Consider the following 12,769-nt stretch of genomic DNA (forward strand, 5'->3'; position numbering starts at 1 on the left):
ATGGCCGAGACTGACCCCAAGACCATGCAGGATTTCACCTCAGCGGTGCAGACACTCCTGCAAGAGATGCAAGATAAATTTTAGACCATGTCCGGCCAGATCATTGGAAGAATCAAGGACATGAGTAGTCCCATTGACCACCCGGAGAAAAACACTGCAGACCTCACGACACAGGCTGGAGTGGAAGAACTGGAAGGTAAATACAAGATGCCTGCCACACCAGAGTTGAAGGTTGCTAATGTATACTGAAATCTGGAACACTGTTTTTACAAGCCAAGAGAAGACCAAACGGCTTTTTGAAGCAACTACTACGTGTAGACAGGTTTTCTCTTACAAAGCATGCATTCTTCTTAACGCATATTATATAGTTTATAGACTGATTCCCCCGCCTCCACCCCCAGTTTCTTGAACATGGTCACTTAACATCTTAGACCTTGGTCAGTTGTGCTGTTAAATATTAAACACTGAAACTTTGGTGGTTCCTGCATAAAAGTGTCAAATTTTTTAGTGTAAGAAAATACTGGTTGAATGATAAGCATCCACTGTGTTCCACAGACCCCGTCGGATCCTTAATTTAGGTTTTCCCGTATACTCCTTACCACAACTTCTGTGGTCTTACAAAGAACCAGAAGTCTGGCTTCCAGTGGGTGTTGGACCAGGAGTTGAAACAAGTCTGTGTGACTCTAATACCTGAAACCATTATGTCGCACACCTCAGGCATTCACACCACAGGTCACCAGTTGTCCTGGTTTGCCTGGGACTGAGAGGGTTCCTGGGACATGGGACTTCCAGTGCTAACAGCAGGAAAGGCCCAGGCGTCTCAGGACGACTTGTCACCCACGGTATTCACAGGCTGCAGGGGTGCCACATCTGTGTTACTTAGTACTTACTTTATTTTTTTAATTTATTTATTTGAGAGCGAGAGCACGAATGGGGTGAGGGGTAAGGGAGAAGCAGACTCCCCGCCAAGCAGGGAGCCCCACACGGGACTCGATCCCAGGACTCCGGGATCATGACCTGAGCCGAAGGCAGATGCTTCACCGACTGAGCCACCCAGGCGCCCAGGACTTACTTTAACATTATTGTTATCATCAACTTGCTTTTACACAGCCTTATCCTAAAACGTAAATCACAATTGTGACGGGCTGGTTATAGTTTCGATAATGTGCAGTGAAATACAATTATTAAAAGGAAGAGTGGTCTATCTGTTGTATATCACATAATGCTATCTCACAGAGCCTCAAGGGTGAGAGCTTGGCCTGCTTTGTGAAACCCTGGTCCACCTGCACTTCCCCAGACTCATGAGCTGTTCTTCCTGCCTCTGAGCTCTTCCCGAGAAGCACTATGCTTCCCTCCAGTAACTTGGTCTGGGAGGGTCAGTGCTCACTGCCGTGTGTGGGTTCCTTCCTTCAGTTCACAGCCTCCCCACGAGGGCTGTTATCACTAAGAAGCCAAAGAGTGAGTATCCTATTAGCGATGTCTGGGTGTGTATGTGTGTGTGTGTTGGGGGTGTTGCTAAGCAGTGTGTCTGGGCCATAGATGGTACACTTGTCACAGGATATGAACCCAGGTCTATCTCAGGCAGAACCAGAACACAGGCCCAGGTCCTTAGGAAGACCTGGTTCATTTGAGCTAGCTTTGGAACCGTCTGTTTGCTCTTTTCTCAATCAGAGTGTTGAGGGCTTATGTCTTGAGCCCTTTCACCTCTGCCTTGACACTTCCTGTCATCCGAGAGCTGCCTGCAGTCTAACTGGCCCTCCCCACCAGTTCCATATCTGGGACAGAGTGGAGAGCCCTGCCTCCGTGAAACTCACTCAAAGCTAACCCATTTGCAGCTCAGCATCAAAGTGAATGCACATGGTTTTGCAGTATTCTCTGACTTCTGAGCAGGGCTGGGTTTAGAGTGAGGTGAGTGGGGTGCCTATAGCATACCATTAAGGAGGTGCTTACTCCTAGGATCACAGAAGCGCCCACAAACTGGCAAGGAAGTGCCTCCTTACATTTTACATCTTATGCACCTCACTCATTTCCCCCTGAAGGCTGGATGCTGGGCTTCAGATCTTAAGAAGTTTCTGAAGATGGGCTTGGGTTATGAGCTCCAAAGGCAGCTCCTTTCAGCACTGCCATGCCAGTCTCTGAATCTGACTGCAGAGCCTGGAAGTTGGGGTGAGTACACTAACCGGCACAGAGCCTCTGTCAGCAATCACAGCAACTGTTACTCGGAGCAGAGCAGAAGCCCAGAGATGCTTAGAGGGCTGTCAGGACCGCCTGGCCCCTGTGGGCAGGCTGCCCCAACCAGGGAAATCCCTGCAATCACAGGGCCATGGTGTCCTCAGTGACCACAGGGGGGCGCTGCAGCACCGCAGTCAAGAAATAGAACTTGGGCAACCCTAGGTCCCAGCCCCTTCCACATGCCCAAAGGTAACACAGTCTATGCATCCCTGAACAGCAGAGTTTAGATTTGCCATCTTTTGAACCTCATATAAATAGAATCATACTGGATGTATGATTCTGAACTTCTCCAATTTTGTTCATCAAATGGAGCATCTACTATGTGCCAGGCTCTCTATCAGGTGTTTAGGACACAGGAATGAGCATCCTCCACAACAGTCCTGTCTGCACAGAGATTCCACACCACCGATGTCCTCCCAAGTGGTCCCCGAGGCCATGCTGACCCGATGAGGCGGACAGTCCTGCCTTCAGATATTCTGGAATCGCCTTCTTGGTTCTGCTCAGAGTTTTGGAGCTCCCTTCCCCATTGCCCCAGATAAAGATATCACAAGAAAAGACAGTTACAGACCAATATCCCTTATGAACATAGATGCAAAAATCCTCATCAAAATATAATCAACTGAATCCAACAACATATTAAAGGATTATACACCATGATCAGGTGGGTTTTACCCCAGGAGTGCAAGAGGGTTCAGCCCTCCCAAAATCAATGTAATGCAACACATTAATAGAATGAAAGAAAAAACCATGATCATCTCCATCAACACAGAAAAGCATCTGACAAACTCTAACATCCTTTCATGATAAAAACACTCAGAAAACTGGAAGTTCAAGGGAATTACCCCAACGTGTTAAAGGCCATATAGGAAACGACCACAGCTAACACTGTACTGAATGGTAAGGCACTGAAAGATTTCCTTCTGAGATCAGGAGCAAGATAAGGATGCCCGTTTCACTACTGCTACCTAACACACATTGGAAGTCCTAGCCTGAGAAATTAGATAAGAAAAACAAATGAAAGGCCTTCGAATTGAATTGGAAGAAGTGAAACTATCTCTATTTGCAAAGGACATAGTCCCATATATAGAAAATCCCAAACTATCCACAAGAAAGCTACTGGAGCTAATAAGTGAATTCTGCAAAGTTGCAGAGTACAGGCTCAACACACAAAATGCACTGTGGTTCTGTACACTTGCAAAAGCAACCCCCCAAAAGATATTAACAAGATAATTCTATTTACAATAGCATCTAAAAGAATAAAATAACTAGGAATAAATATAACCAAGAAGAATAAAAATTTCTACACTGAAAACAAAAATTGTTGAATGATAAAGAAGACCTAAATAAGTGGAAAGATACATTCATGGGTAGGGAGACAATATTGTTAAAATGTCAAAACCACCCCAAAAGATCTACCAATTCAATGCGATCCCTAACAAGATCCCAGCAGCCTTTCTTGCGGAAATGGAAAAGTTTATCCTCAAATTCATAAGGAATTTCAAGGGACCTTGAATAGCCAAAACAATCTTGAAAAAGAAGGACAAAGTCATAGGAGTCACACTTAACTGATTTTAAAACTTACTACAAAGCTGCAGTAATCAAATAGTGTGGTACTGGCCTAAGGCTAGACATGTAGACCAATCAAATAGAAATGAGAGTCCAGAAATAAACCCATATATCTATGACCAATTGATATATATTTTTTTAGATTTTATTATTTCTTTGACAGAGAGAGAGAGTACAAGTGGGGGCGGGGGGAGGGGACAGAGGGAGAGTGAGAAGCAGGCTGATCATGACCCTAGCCGGAGGCAGATGCTCAACCGACTGAGCCACCCAGGTGCCCTGACCAATTGATATTTGATAAGGATGCCAAGACCATTCAGTAGGGAAGGGGCAGTCTCTTAAATGATGCTGGGACAACTGAATTTCCACTTGCAAAAGAATGGGGTTGGATCTCTAGCTCACGGTGTACACAAAAATTAACTCAAGTGATTCAGTGACCTAAATATAAGAACTATACAAATCCTAAAAGAAAACTTAGGTATATATTTTCATAACCTTGGATTTTGCAATGGAGTTTTAGATATGATTCCAAAAACACGAGCAACAAGAGGAAAATGGATAAGTTAAACTTCATCAAAATTAAGAACTTTTGTGCATCAAAGGATATTATCAACAGATTGGAAAGACAACCCAGAGAATGGGAGAAAATATTTGCAAATCACATACCTAATAAGGAATTAATATCCAGAATGTATGAAGAACTAAAATTCAGCAATAACAGGATGAACAACCCAATTAGAAAATGGGCAAAGACTTGAATAGACATTTCTCCAAAGAAAATATACAAATGTCCAATAAGCATAGGAAGAGTTGCTCAATATACTTGTCATTAGGGAAGCAATCAAAACCACAATAAGATGCCATCTACTGGGATGGCTATCATAAAAAAAAAATAAATGTTGATAAGGATGTGGAGAAATTGGAAGCCTTATACATTGCTTGTGGGAATGTAAAATGGTACAGATATTGTGGTAAATAGTTTGGCATTTCCTCAAAAAGCTAAAGAGAATTAACCTATGATCTAGCAATTTCTCTTTTGGGTATATACTCAAAAAAATTGAAAACAAGGACTGGAAGAGATCCTGAGTGTTGCTTTTTTTTTTTTTTTTTTTTTTTTAAGATTTTATTTATTTATTTGACAGACAGAATAGCGAGAGCAGGAACACAAGCAGGGGGAGTGGGAGAGGGAGAAGCAGGCTCCACTCTGAGCAGGGAGCCCGATGTGGGGCTCCAACCCAGGACCCTGGGATCATGACCTGAGCCGAAGGCAGACGCTTAACGACTGAGCCACCCAGGCACCCATGAGTGTTGCTTTTGTTGCAACATTATTCACAATAGCTAAAAGGTGGGCACAGCCCAAATGTCCACCAGCACACATGGATAGACAAATGTGGTCTATCCATACGAGGGACTACTATTCGGCCTACAAAAAAAGGAGTGAAATTCTGAAAGAAGCTACAACATGGATGAACCTCGAAATCATGCTAAATGAAATAAGCCAGATGCAAAAGGATATATATTCTGTGATTCCACTTATCTGAAATATCTAGAATTGGTACATTCATAGAGACAGGAAGTAGAATCAAGGTTGTGGAGAGAAGAGAATGGGGAGTTGTTGCTTGATGACTGCAGAGTTTGTGTTTGGGACAATGAAAAGGTTTTGGAAATTGATAGAATTGATGGTTGCACAACTGTCTGAATATAATGAATGCCACTGAATTGAATACTTAAAAATGGTAAAACTGGCAAATTTTGTTTTATATATTTTACCACAATTAAAAAATAAAAGAGGGCGTCTGGGTGGCTCAGTTGGTTAAGTGTCTGCCTGGCTCAGGTCATGATCTCAGGGTCCTGGGATCGAGCCCCGCATTGGGCTCCCTGCTCAGCGGGGAGCCTGCTTCTCCCTCTGCCCCTCCCCCACCCCCGCTCATGCTCACTCTCGCTCTCTCTGTGTTTCTCTCTCTTGCAAAAATAAATAAAATCTTAAAAAAAGTGGATATGTTGCCCAATTCAGGCCAACGATGTAGAAGGAGAAACTTGCTGGAGAGCCAAAGGATAAGATGCTGTCTTTCATTTCTCTGGACCTGCTGTGGCCATCTTGCTCATTAGGCTGAAGGATGAAACCACCAGGAAAGCAGTGACAGATGGAAAGGCATAGGTCCTGGATGATGTCATTAAGCAACTGAACCAATGGGCCATAGAGTCAGTCCTCTCTTGGGATTCATAGTTACGTAGGATAATAACTTTCTTCTTGTTAGAAAAAGGAAACACCAACACCCAAGACAATAAAGAGCTAAAAAATGCCAATTCTTTGCTTGAGCTTAAAATAGGGAATTTTCTGGGGTGCCTGGGTGACTCAGTCGGTTAAGCGATCGACTCTTGGTTTCAGCTCAGGTCATGATCTCAGGGTCGTGGGATTGAGGCCCGCGTTGGGTTCCATGCTCAGCAAGGAGTCTGCTTGAGATTCTCTCCCTCCACCCCTCCCCACCCCTCTCTCTCAAATAAATAAATCTTTATTATTTATTTTTAAAAAGATTTTATTTATTTATTTGACAGACAGAGAGAGCACAAGCAGGGGGAGTGGCAGGCAGAGGGAGAGGGAGAAGCAGGCTCCCCGCTGAGCAGGGAGCCTGATGTGGGACTCGATCCCAGGACCCTGGGATCATGACTTGAGCCAAAGGCAGACGCTTCACCCACTGAGCCACCCAGGCACCCCAATAAATAAATCTTTAAAAAAAATAGGGTATTTCCCGAAAGACCTGAAAGATCAGAGAAGTTGGAGTGATGGCTTAGCCCTACCTGAAGGATTAAGAAGATGGATGATAATACATCACCTTTCAAGTAGCTGCAACCAGAACAGCCCTCATAGTCCCTGGAAGCAAAGAACAACTGTAGAGAACAGTAGAAGATATTTTGGAGGATAGTTGCCCCTTTGGGGAAGCAGAAGGAGCCACAGGATGGAGAGGACGTGAGCAAACTCTGGACCCAGGAGGGTGAGGGGGTGGGATCCTGGGGGTTCCTATGGAGACCTCCTGGAAGATGAAGCAAAAGCAGTTTTAGAGAAACAAGTCTATGTGGCTGGGTTCAATTCTTATTTGAAAACTGTTGAGGCGCCTGGGTGGCTCAGTCAGTTAAGCGTCTGCCTTCGGCTCAGGTCATGATCCCAGGGTCCTGGGATTGAGTTCCCTGCTTCTCCCTCTCCCTCTGCCGCTCCCCTGGCTTGTGCTCTTTCTCTCAAATAAATAAGTAAAATCTTTAAAAAGAAAGAAAGAAAGAAAACTGTTGAAAACAGAAAAAAAGGAAACGAACACACGCCAAATTAACTGAAGAAGGTAAAATTGTGGATTTCCTTCCAGATCGTAGTAAAAATCTCCAAACTGAGAAGTCTGCCCTGCCGTCAGGAAAATCACAGTTCCAAAGGGAGACGCAGAAACGGCTCTTGCAGAAACTTCAGTCCTCCCTGCACTCAACGAGAGAAAGAAATGAATTTTCACACAGAGCCCTCCCAGAGTGGACGGTGGGGCAAGTGGGAACCCCCAAGTGCTGACGGTCATTGTGGGGAGGCTTTCACAGGGGAACTCAGGGGCACGTGGGGTAGGGGGAGGGAACTGACGGCTACATGGGGGATTGAGGCACGGGCCGGGCCCGCTTGCCACACTCCTGCACGGAGGCTGGGCACATGGCAGCACTCTGCTGACCTCGGCCTCCCCGGGCTGCTGGGATGAGAGGGCCATGAGAAGTGAAGGCCCTGGGCCTGCCGGGTGACCCTCGGTGACCGCCGGCGTCCACGCTGGGGAAGGAGGAGGGCAGCCAGAACCCTCCCCTCAGCAGGCCACTGAGGAGCCCTGGGCCTGGATGGTCCAGGGGGTCTCAGCCATGACCCACAGGGGGACAAGTACTGGGGAGGAGTGGGCTGCCACTGTCCAGACTGGCTCATGTACACCGGGCTCAGAGGCCTGTCTGAAAGGCCCCGTGTCCCTCTGGTGGAAGCTGCTCAGTCCAGGGACCTGGAAGGCCCAGGACACGCGGGGAGGGCACCGGGCTTTGTTGGGCTGCCGGGGCCTGGAACAGAGCTTGCGCTCGCTGGCTGGCCTCTCGGGAGTGGCAGTCGTGGGCGCTGGGGGTCCAGAGGGCCGGGGCCCAGGCGGCCCTCCCTCCTCAGGGTTGAGCACGGGGTGAGGGCCGCTGCGGAGCCTGGCACGGTGCGGGTTCCTGGCTCGAGGCTGGCCTTCGCCCGGCTCCTCCGGTGGCCTCAGATGGGAGCTTTCGCCCTGCCGCTGTCCCTCCCCATGGTGGCCCTGGCCTGGCTGCTCCCCATCCCTCCACCTCCCTTCTCTGGGGCCTGGCTTCTCACTTCTGCTGCCTTCAGACAACCCAGGAACCCTGGCACAAATGCTCTCGTTCACTCACCTGCTTATTGTTGTGTGCTTTGGTTTTGTGTTTTGCGTCACATCCCCGTGGCCATACCTTATTTATTTTATGACTGGAAGTTTGTCCATTTTGATCCTCTTCACCCATTTCACTCAGCCCCACCCCACCCCCCCAACAGCTGGCAACTACCAGTCTGTTCTCTGTATCTGTGAGTTCGGTTTCGGTGGTTTTTGTTTTGTTTTGTTTTTAGATTCCACCTATAAGCGAGATCATGCGCTGTTTGTCTTTCTCTGACTTATTTCACGTAGCATAAGGCCCTCTAGGTCCGATTTATTCTCAAACTGACAACGTGCGGGGCCCCTCAGAGATCCAGGGATGACTAGTTCGGCCCTTGAGGAGGTCGCTGCTCTGGAAGGAGTCAGATGTAGGAACTGATGGGGATCGTGTCCCTGAGGCAGAGTCAGTTGGGCAAGGGGGTCCGGGAAAGCTTCCTGGAGGAGGTGGTGCCGAGGCTAAGACGTGAAGGAAGAGAGAGAATTTCACCATCAGCTGCAGACCTTCGGTGGCCCCAGGCAGAGTGTGCCAGGGGTGAGGACTGCACGTTGGGCCGGATTCTGGGGGCAGCCAGCACCAACAAAATTAGCATCACCACGAAAGATAACGCGGCGGAGGACGAACTCGGAGGGCACCTCCTCCATCTTTCTGGCCAACTGAATGATGTGTAGGTGCTGCACCACCAGCCGCAGACAAGCTGGAGTCCAGCCCCCGACCACCTTCCTTGGTCACACAGAGCCCTGCCTGTCCCCCTCACTAGCTCAGTAATTAGGGCTGAACTTACCCGGGGGGATTTGAAGACAGACCTCCTGACTCAAACCAGCTCTGCCGGAGGGCACCCTGGGGCCCTGAAGTTTCCCCTCATAGAAGTGTTCCCCGCAGGGGCCCTCAGGTGAGATGTGAACTCGCAGAGAAGGGGCCAGCGGTGGGCTGCTTTGTCAGGTGGGCGCTCGCCCCCTCTCAGTGCTCTGGGAGCAGATGATGCCCAGGGATTCTGGGTAGTGGAAGGGCCCCGGTCACGGTAGGGCAAGCGGGGCAGTCCTGTCTCTCACCTCACCCCCATTCCCAATGCCAGGGAGAGAAATGCTGAAAGGGGACTGGGAGGCCCCCCAGACAGGGATGGAGGGAGGCTCTTCTAGTTGAAAAAGTCTCCCCAAAATGGCAGAAATCTTGCTGCTTACCATTTAGGCTCACTCATCCCGCAAAGAGGTGAGGCCACCTACTACTGTGACCTTTCTTGTTAGGGTGTCCCCCCAAAAGATCTGTTCAAGTCTTAACCCCCTATACCTGGGATCGGGACCTTATTTGGAAATGGGGTCTCTGCAGATGTAAACAAGGTAAGGTGAGGTCCTACCGGATGTAGGGTTGGCCCTAATCCAGTGACGGGGGTCCTTATAAAGGAAAGCAGAGGGAGATTCAGACACAGAAACGCAGACACACAGGAAGAAGTTCACGTGATGATGGAGGCAGAGACTGGGGTGATGTGCCCACAAGCCAAAGAACGCCAACGATTGCCTGAAGCCACCAGAAGTAAGGAGAGCACCCAGGAAAGATTCTTCCCTAGAACGTTCAGAGGAGGCACGGCCATGTGGACACCCTGACTTTGGATTTCTAGCCTCCAGATCTGTGAGGGAATAGATGTTTGAGGTCATCCAGGTTGGAAGAGTTTCGGAATCATCCTCCCGCCTCACCACTGGGGTCACATCTCAAACTCAGCATGCCTACGTCCTTCCCACCTTCCTAGCAGATTTTCCTCATAAGTGGCTCTCATACCTTTCCCTTCCCCTTTACTCATTGTTCCTACAACAACTGTACTTCGTCAAAATGCAAAACGACTCCCCTTTCTGAATATCAAAGTTAAATGCGTTCACTGTAGGAAAATGATTAAATAGGGAGAAGTAGAAAGAAGGGCAAAGCAGCTGCACCACTTGGGTTTACTTCCTTTCAGTCTTTTTTCTGTGACTATTTTAACATTGTTTTTATCTGGCATTGCCCTCCCTGCCCTCCCCCAACTTAGTATAATATTGTATTTTCTTGGACTCTGAAAATTCCTTATAAAATATTTATTTTATAAAATATTTCTTTATAAAATATTTATTTTATGAAATTTCTTTATAAAATATATATTTAAGAGACTGCTTAAGATTCCAGCCTTTGGGGACGCCTGGGTGGCTCAGTCGGTTAAGTGTCTGCCTTCGGCTCAGGTCATGGTCCTGGGGATCCTGGGATCGAGCCCCACATCGGGCTCCCTGCTCGGCAGGGAGCCTGCTTCTCCCACTCCCTCTGTCTGCCCCTCCCCCTGCTTGTGAGTGCGCTCTCTCTGATAAATAAATGAAATCTTAAAAAAAAAAAAAGATTCTAGCCTTTGTCTCCCTGAAGTATTTAACTAATCCCCAATTCTTGGGCATTTAGGTTCTTTCCAGGTTTTTTTGCTGTGATAGAATGATCTTTTAAAACATAAATCTGCTTAAATCCTCTGGCAGTTTCCATGGCCTTCTGGGTATTAAAATTCACCATTCAGCTCTCGAGGCTAGTCATGACCTGATATGTGCTTCCCTCCCTCATCTCCTGGATCGCTCCCAAAGGACCATGGACATCTGGTGTCCTGAGTGCCCCTCTGTCCACCATCACCCATAAGGGACTCGGCTGTTCCCGCCTTCACCTCCATGGCTCAGGAGGTGATCCTCCACCCCCTGTGAGGTTGGGGATCAGGGTAGTTCTCTGCCCTTGCGGGCAGCTGCATCCTCCTTGCTAGTGCTTCGGTCTGTGTCCTGATCCCCGCCTAGTGGGAGGAAGGAAGGACGGACAGAAGGACGGAAGGACGGACAGACGGAAGGAAGGACGGAAGGATGGACAGAAGAAAGGAAGGAAGGATGGACGGAAGGAAGGAAGGAAGGAAGGATGGACTAAACCAGGGGCCTGCAGAGGACAAAGGGAGTGGAACTTCGGACAGAAGGAAGGAGGGACAGACGGAAGGAAGGAAGGGTCTTGGGACTCTGGGGGATGCTCTCCATTCTGATAGAAAGAGATCCAGGGGAACCACCAGTCCTCTCGGATGACCGTCACTCCACGTGACTGTGACACCTGCAGTTGTGCCCGGTGACTATGGGGGCAGATGTCCCCCAGAGTTGAGGGTGCGAATGGCACCGCAACAAGATGGAAGGCCAGCCTTCCTTGATGAAATGTGGAGCAGGGCATCTGGGTCACAGTTCACTCCGCCTCGGGATTTCTTGTGATGTCCCTGACTGTTTAAGTCACTATTAATTCTCGCCAGGGCGTCCTGACAGAGTTTTCCTCCTTCCCTCCACGGTCCTGGGCCAGCCTGAGCTGCCGTGGGCAGGCCCCATTCACGCTCCAGCACTGCCCCACTCCCCTCTCCTGGGCCTGCCCTCCTGAGGCCCTGCTGGGCACCGCTGTCACTCCCCTGGACACTCTCAGGCCTTGGGTGACCGGCCATGTCTCGTTTGCGGTGAGCGTGCTGCACTTGGTACACAGGTGCTCGGGAAATGTGAGCTGAGTGAATGTTGGGCTTGGTCCCCTGCCTTTAGGCCTTTTGGGCTTAGTGTGCGCTATGGACTGAATCATTTGGGGGGCCCCCACCCCCCAAACTCATACACTGAAGCCCTACGTCCCAATGTGATAATATTCGGGGGTGGGGTCTTTATTAGGTTATTAGGCTCTGATGAGGTCATGAGGGTAGTGTCCTTATAGGAAGAGACAGGAGGGCCTTACTTCCTCTCTCTCTCCACCATGTGAGGACACAGCAAGAAGGTAGCCATCTGCAAGCTGCGAAGAGAGTCCTCACCAGAATCTGATCATGCTGCTCCCTGGTTGGACTTCCAGCCTCCAGAACTACAAGAAATACATCTGTGTTAGGCCATCCAGTTTCTGGTGTTTTGTTATGGCAGCCTGAGCTAAGACTGTGTTTTTGGCCGTGGCCAACTGTTGCTTGACCTTTGGGGTGTGGGAGCATGCTGTCCTTCTCAGGGTGGAGCCTGCACCCTCTTCCTTTCTGGCCTCTCCCTCCCATGGACCCGGGCGGCTGTCCCAGGCCACCAGTGGAGGACCCGATGGCCCCCATGGCCTGCTCTGAAATGGCCCTTTCCCCCCTGCTAAGGGTCCTCCACGGGGGTGTATGGATAGACAGGGCCTCAGGGACATCTCAGGCCAGGCTCCTTCTCCCCACTCATGACTTCTGCCTGAAGCCTCTTGGGAGGACTGTGACCATCAGAGACACTCCCAGACAGGACATTCTGGCCCTGTCTGGACTCCTGAGGACTGGGCCTGGGCCAAGGTGGCCACAGCCCTGATCCCCCAGCTCTTGGGTGTGTGCCTAATGTTGTTAGAGTCCCTGTGAGTCACAGTGAGCACCCCCGGACTGGGGCAGAGCCTGGCTTGGTCCTCAAGGTGAGCCAGGAGGCCAGGCTCAGGTATCTTATGCAAAGGGACAAGAATCTGTCAGGGACCAAGGACAGAGTGGAAGGCTAAGTGGAGGTGGACTGAGAGAAGGACAAGCCAGGCCTTGAGTAGAGAAAGGAGCCTTAAGCAA

The 12,769-nt window shown here is 49.1% G+C and overlaps 1 pseudogene; it reads left to right on the top strand.

Annotated features, from left to right (window-relative positions):
• Window positions 1-249, top strand: LOC116632930 (annotated as a pseudogene).
• The last annotated feature ends 12,520 nt before the right edge of the window (window positions 250-12,769 follow it).

The sequence above is a fragment of the Phoca vitulina genome, unplaced genomic scaffold (assembly GCF_004348235.1).
Source record: "Phoca vitulina isolate PV1807 unplaced genomic scaffold, GSC_HSeal_1.0 scaffold1, whole genome shotgun sequence".
In the NCBI taxonomy this organism is placed as follows: Eukaryota; Metazoa; Chordata; class Mammalia; order Carnivora; family Phocidae; genus Phoca; species Phoca vitulina.